Genomic DNA, 6771 nt, shown 5'->3' with positions numbered 1-6771 from the left:
TCCACCTGGATTCCCACCCTCACCCTGTCCTTTTGACTAACTCCTCTCCTCTTTCGGGGACCCTCTGAGCAGCTTCTTTATCCCCTCCACCCCCCACCCCACACTCCCCACCCCCGGGGTACAGAGTGAGGCATTCAAGGCAGGGAAGAGTCTGACTCTTCTCATCCCCAGGACCTAGCCCAGACTCAGGGAAGGTGCTCTGAGGCCTGGGAGGGATGGGCCCTCCGACCTAAGCCCCTCCTCCCCAGGACTGTCACTGCCCTTCTCATCTCGGTCCAGCCCTCGGTGTGCCCATCCATCAATAGCTCAGGCCTCAGGGAAGCTCCTGGGGAAGGATGGGGAACCAAGATCTAGTGCACCTGGGCCAGGCTTGTGAGCGCCTCCCCAGCGCTTGACCCATCGTCCCTTCCCGTGGTCTTTGGTTTTCGTATCTGGAAAATGTGATGTCCCCAGGCTTTGGAGATCCTCCCAGAAGGCAGTGAGGACAGAGAGGAAATGACTCATCACTCCCACATGGCAGGCAGAGGCCCTGTGGTCCAAAGCAGTGTGACCCGGAGCCCCAGCCCAAGGCCCAGCCCAGGGGGAGGTGGTCTGGCTGGACAATAGAGCCTGGCAGAGGGAAGCCAAGGATGCCCTGCCTGAGGCAAGGACATGGGGCCTTGCGCTGGGGCGAATAGACCTGGATCTTGATGGAGACCTGTGCTTCCAGATCTCAGCCCACTCGGGCGGCCCACATACAGCCTCAAAGGAAGCCTCAGGATGGTGCGGAGCAGGGGGCTCCCCCAGTGCCTCCCATCACATGGGCCAGAAGAGCATGGACAGCTGCCTCCACATGGGATGGGAGAGCCCAGAGCGCAGAGATGCCACCTCAAAGATGTCCTCCCTTTTCAGTCACTGCTGCATGAACCTCCCCTTGGAACTTTGTCCTTTAATCTGGTCCCCATTAGAACGGGAGCCTGTGTTCTCAGTCACAGAGGTATCAGAGAAAGGTGGGGAGGGAGAACAGAGGGCCCATGAGTGTCAGGATGGGGGAGGGGGGCAGCATCCAGGAGGGCCAGCAGCAGGGCATCGAGCAGTGGGAAAGGAGAGGATGAGGGGCCAGCACTGGTGGCCCAGGCACAGTCCTGACTCCATTCTTCCAAGACTGAACCTGGACCACGTCCCAGCTGACACATGAGGGGATCAGGTGTTTTCACTTCATGGAGCCAGCGCAGGTGGGAGGCGTGGAGGAGGGAGGCCAAGGCCGGCTTCAGCCGGGGGATCCGTGGCAAAGGCAGTAGGCATGGAGATGGGATGAGAGCCGGGAGGAAGGGAAGGGTCTCTGGGGGCAATCCAGTCAAGTAGAGGCAGTGAACGGCTTAGGACGTAGGCCCAAAGCCTGGCCTCGGTGGGCACCGACTGCTAATATGGAACATAGGGTGAGGTCAGTGACCCTCCAAGACAGGGATGGTTGCAATGCATTTGCTGGCTTTTCCCGATTCCCTTCCACCTTTGGCAGATGCCATGTCCCTGATCTGCCAGAGCAGGTAGGGCGGGTGGGGCCATGGTGGGCGAGGTCCCTATGGGCGAGGCCAGCTGGTCCCAGAGACAGTCTGGGCTGGCACAATCCACAGAAAGGGACTAGAATGTGGTTCAGGGGAAGCCAGCAGAGCCCAGGCCTCATAATGACAAATTTTCTGCTGAACAACTACAAATATTCGCTGTGACTTTGGACAGAGTCTGAAAAAGACTTTGCTTCCTCCCTTGGCGGTATCATTTGTCTTGTTTTGAAGCCACGAGATTGCAGCCACGAACTTATAGACCAAAGTTTGTCTTAATTGCTCTGGTGTCACCACCTCTCTGGCAGATAACAGCACAATGAACGAGTCGATGGGGCTGAGCCCTCCAGGTCCTTCTTCTAAAGTGAGACAAATGTCCCTCCTTTGAGCCCAACAGTCCATCGGCAGCTCTGTCATTTATTTATCTCCCTAACAGTTTGCATTAACTTGCGAGGGATAAAAAGTCTCCCCTGCCCGCAGACTTAGTTAAAAGCACCCAGTGCTGCTGGTCCTTCCTAGGAATTTGCTCTTTTAATCTTTTTTTTTTTTTTTTTTTTGGATATGGGGGTTGAACTGAGGGGCGCTTAACCACTGAGCCACATCCCCAGCCCTTTTTAAAAATATTTTATTTAGAGACAAGGTCTTGCTTGGTTACTTACAGCCTCGCTAAATTGCTGAGGCTGGCTTTGAACTCAAAATCCTCCTGCCTCAGCCTCTCAAGCCGCTGGGATTACAGGTATGTACCACCATACTCAGTTCTTTTTATCTTTCCCCCCCTTTTTTTTAGGAGGTTATAGGGAAAGCAATGGCACACTTGGAAAAACCATGAGGGTGGCAGAGAGGAGAAAGTTCTAAGAAAAAAAATACCATGTGTTATGGCTTGGATGTGAGGTGGAAAGCTCACACGTGAGACAATGCAAGGAAGTCTGGAGGAGAAATGATTGGGTTATAGCTTCAGCCTAATCAGGAAACTAATCCCTGACAGGATTAACTTAACGTGTAGCTGGACGAGGTGGCAACTGGGGCATGGCTTTGGGTATATATTTGGAGAATAGAGTTCTCTCTCTGCTTCATTTTTAATTGTAGATGGACACAATGCCTTTATTTTATTTATTTATTTTTTTGTGGTGCTGAGGATCGAACCCAGGGCCTCACACGTGCCAGGCGAACACTTTACCACTGAGCCACAACCCCAGCCCTCCCTCTCTCTCTCTCTCTGTCTCTCTCTCTGCTTCTTGATCACCATGATATGAGCTGCTTCCCTCTGCCACACTCTCCCGCCATGACGTTCAGCCTTACCTCGAACCCTGAGGAATGGAACTGGTCTTCTGTGGACTAAGACCTCTAAAACTCTGAGCCCTCAAATAAACTCTTCCTCCTCTATAATTGTGCTGGTTGAGTCCTTTAGTCACAGCAGCAAAAACGCTAAGACATCACCTTGAAAAATCTGTCTTGCATTTGTGGAATGAGCATGGCACACTTCTTCACCCTGCTCTCATTTGGTCCTTCCAGTACCCTGCAAGGGCCAGGGACATTGTGGTCATCCCCACCTCTATCTCCCCCTCCATGTCCCAATCACAGGGGTGGATGCTCTGCTCCCCAAATGTGACAATCCTACTCTGCCTCTGAGCCACTGCACAGGTTGTTCCCTCTGCCGGGTATACTTTTCCTGCCATCCTCTGTCTCTTGCCTGTTCATCTTCCAAGCCTTGGCCTCATGGCTGGCCCACCCATGGAGTAGGAGCCCAGCCCAGAGGTTCCCGTCACCAGGGCTCCTGGTCACTGTCTGACCTTGCTGTGTTGTCCTTACCAGTTTCTTGGTACTGTCTCTCCAGCAAGAGCTGGGCCAGGATTCAGAAGATGCCTGAGGAGTCCAGGTTCAATAAATGAAGTGGGCTGTGGGCGCCCAGGGCTTCATGGAGCTTCAGTACCGGCCTGGAGCCTCCGTCTGAGAATGGACACGTCCAAGAGCATACGTACACACTGGAGTGGGAGGGTAGTGGCTGAGCTCTGATTTTCTCTCTGCCATTCTGCATTCTTCAAATGTAACACGATGAACAGGTACCATTTTGTAATAAAATAATTCATTTTAAAATATTTTAAGTCTCTTGGTCAGCAAGGTGATGGGAGAGGCAGGATTCAAGGTGAGCTTCTGACACCCAAACTCAGCCCTCCTATTTTGCCCCGTAGCCCCCTGGGTCCCTTTTTGGCAACCCTGTAGGGGAAGAAATGAGATGGAGCTGTGATGGGCATGAATCTGGAGTCACACAGACCTGAATTCAAGTCTTGCTCCTCCATTGGCTTCCCAGGGAGGAGACCTACCCTCTCTGGGTCTCGGTTTTCCTATTGGCCAAAAAAGGGTAATGACCATTGTGGATGTCACTGATATCATTAGATCATCCCTGCTGCTGACTGTGACATGCACAAAATACTTCTAAAGCTTCTACCCTTCCTCCTGCCAGGAATCCCTGCCCCACATACATACAGACCTACATCACCAGTGCCTTTGCCTCCCCAGTTTTTCATCTTCCCTCCCTAGGAGAGATGGACCCCCCCCAGAGAACCCACCCAGCCTTCTTCCTCAGCCTACATCTCACAGGGAGGCCGCTGTTGCTGGGACACCAGCCTGCACTTCAGACAAGTCTTGGCTCAAGTCTTAGGGTTGCTGTTTTCCTGCCTGTGTGGCTTTAGGAAATCACTTCACCGCTCTGTGAAATGGGCATGCAGGCATCCTAAGGGATAAGAAGAGAATGAAAGGAGATGAGAGGTATCAAGGGCCTGCCCAGCACGCCAGATACACAGTGTCCCTTATCTGGTATCAACACAAATAGAAAAGTGGCCCTCCTCCCTCCGCCACTGCCACTCAGCCCCAGCCTCACCCCTCTCTCCTCTTACCTGCTTCTTTTCTTCTTCACAGCCGCTGTCATCAGTTATAGACATCACAGTGATCTTCCTTTTCTCCTCCTTCTGTGGAATGTGAGATCCAGAGCGCAGGCCAGCTCGCCTCGGTTCCCACCGTGTCCCCAGGTCTGGTGCACAGGAGGTGCTGAGCGAGTGTGTCAGGAACCGATGGTGTCTCCAGCGCCTATCCTGGGCACTGCTGGGGTTTGGGAGACTCTGGGAAAGCCATCTGTCCCAATGGGCCACCTACTTGCTCACTGGAAATGCTAGCCAGGCTGCTACAGTCTCTCTGAGGGGAGTCATTTCTCCAGACCAGAGAAAACAGTAGGTACTAAGACAACTTAATGGAGAGAGAATCATCTTCCAACAAATGGTGCCGAGACAACGGGAGATCCATGTGCAGAAAAATGAGCTGGGACCCCTGCCTCACATCATACACGAAATTAACTCAAAATGGATGGATCAGGGCTGGGGTTGTGACTCAGCACTTGCCTGTGTGTGTGAGCAGTGCATACAAACAAATAAAATAAAGGTCCATCAAGAACTAAAAAAAAAAATATTTAAAAACAGATGGATCAGACTAAAGTTAAAAGCTGATACTATAAGCCTCTTAAAAGAAAGTATAGGGCTGGGGATGTGGCTCAAGTGGTAGCGCGCTCGCCTGGCATGCATACGGCCTGGGTTCAATCCTCAGCACCACATACAAACAAAGACGTTGTGTCTGCCGAGAACTAAAAAAAATAAATATTAAGAAAAAAATTCTCTCTCTCTCTCTCTCTTTAAAAAAAAAAAAAGAAAGTATAGAAGTCTCCTGTCAAAGCCTTCCTAGAGATGATGTCAAATGCAAAGCCAGCAAAATGTAAAAAAAAGTTGGACATATCAAAATGAAAACTTTTGTGCTTTAAGGAATACCATTAAGAAAATACTGAGTGAAAAGAGAACTCACACAATGGAAGAAGATATTTGCTAACTGGATATCTGACAAGGGACCTGCATCTAGAATGTTCAAAGAACTCCTGCAAACCAGACATGCTGTCATTTACCTGTCATCCCAGCAAATGGGGAGGCTGAGGCAGGAAGATCTCAAGTTCAAGGCCAGGATCAGCAACTTAACAAGACCCTGTCTCAATAAAAAAAAAAAAAAATTGAAGCACTGGCAGTATAGCTCAGTAGCAGAGTGTCCCTGAGTTTAATACCCAGTGCCGAAAAAAAAAAAGGTTAACCACAGAGTTACAGAGTGACTCCTCAGTTCCACACCTATGTATGTACCCAAGAGAAATTAAAACATGCAGCCACACAAAAACATGTATATAATGTTCATAGCAGTATCACTCATAATAACCAAAAGTAAAAACAATATAAATATCCCTCAAAGTAAAAATAAATAAAAAATAATGAATGGAATATTATTTTGGTAATAAAAGTGAATGAAATTCTGATACATGTTACCATATGGATAATCTTGAAAGCATGTTAAATGAAAGAAGTAGTCATAAAAGGACCACAAATTGTATGTCTCATTTATATAAGATGTCTAGAATAAGCCAATTTACAGAAAAAGATTAGTGGATTAGTGGTTGCCTAGGAGTAGAGGAAGGTAGGAAAATGAGGGGGAGAGTTATACAGTTTTGTGAATATACAAAAAAATCATTGTATTGTACACTTCAACTGGAAGAACTCTATGCTGTGAATAATGTCTCTGCTTGTGCTCCCTGGGATCAGGGAGCCTGTGGAGCACTGGTGTCCTGGAATCCTTGTTCTTTCTCCAGCCTCTGTTGCATCCTATAGTTTGCCCAGCATCCCAGTCTTGGGCCTAGAGCTGCCTCCACTAATACTCAGGCAACTCTCCCAAAGCAACCTGAGGTTGTCAGGAAAGGGGGCACCAACTATGGGGAGCACCAACTCCTTGCCACCTGCTTTGCACAAGGCTACTGCTAAGGGGAAGATTTTCAGGACCCTGAGAGTAAGCAACTCCTTACATCCCACACCCTAGGTATCTCCCTAAGGTCCTAGCTGTGGCTATATGCCATACACTCAACACCTCATTTAATCCTCATGACATTCCTGCAATCCATATGACTACTGTCCAGATGCAGGGTTGGAGACAAACAGAGCACGTCTCCTCAATGGCCCCAGAATCTGTTCTCTCTCCAGCTGCTCCCTTACCATACAAAGTAGAGGAGACCTGGGAAGGAAGCCCCTTACAACCAGAGGGAGCTCAGCAAGACTGCCAGCTGCTCTCCACCTCCAAGAACACACTCCTGAGGACTCTGAGTAACCTTGCTTGAGTCTGTGTGGCAGGTGGGAATCCCAAGGCCTCCTGAACACCATTC

General features: G+C 49.8%; 1 long non-coding RNA gene across 1 annotated transcript; it reads right to left on the bottom strand.

The window, feature by feature from the left end:
* Window positions 1-2454: 2454 nt before the first annotated feature.
* LOC120886450 (uncharacterized) lies at window positions 2455-5604 on the bottom strand. Its single transcript, XR_005729411.2, has 3 exons — window positions 4433-5604; window positions 4128-4269; window positions 2455-3752 (listed from the first exon to the last, which is right to left on the bottom strand). It is a non-coding gene; the product is annotated as an uncharacterized LOC120886450 (long non-coding RNA).
* Window positions 5605-6771: the final 1167 nt, after the last annotated feature.

The sequence above is a fragment of the Ictidomys tridecemlineatus genome, chromosome 5 (assembly GCF_052094955.1).
Source record: "Ictidomys tridecemlineatus isolate mIctTri1 chromosome 5, mIctTri1.hap1, whole genome shotgun sequence".
Lineage (NCBI taxonomy): Eukaryota > Metazoa > Chordata > Mammalia > Rodentia > Sciuridae > Ictidomys > Ictidomys tridecemlineatus.
This window is presented reverse-complemented; position numbering and strand designations above follow the sequence as displayed.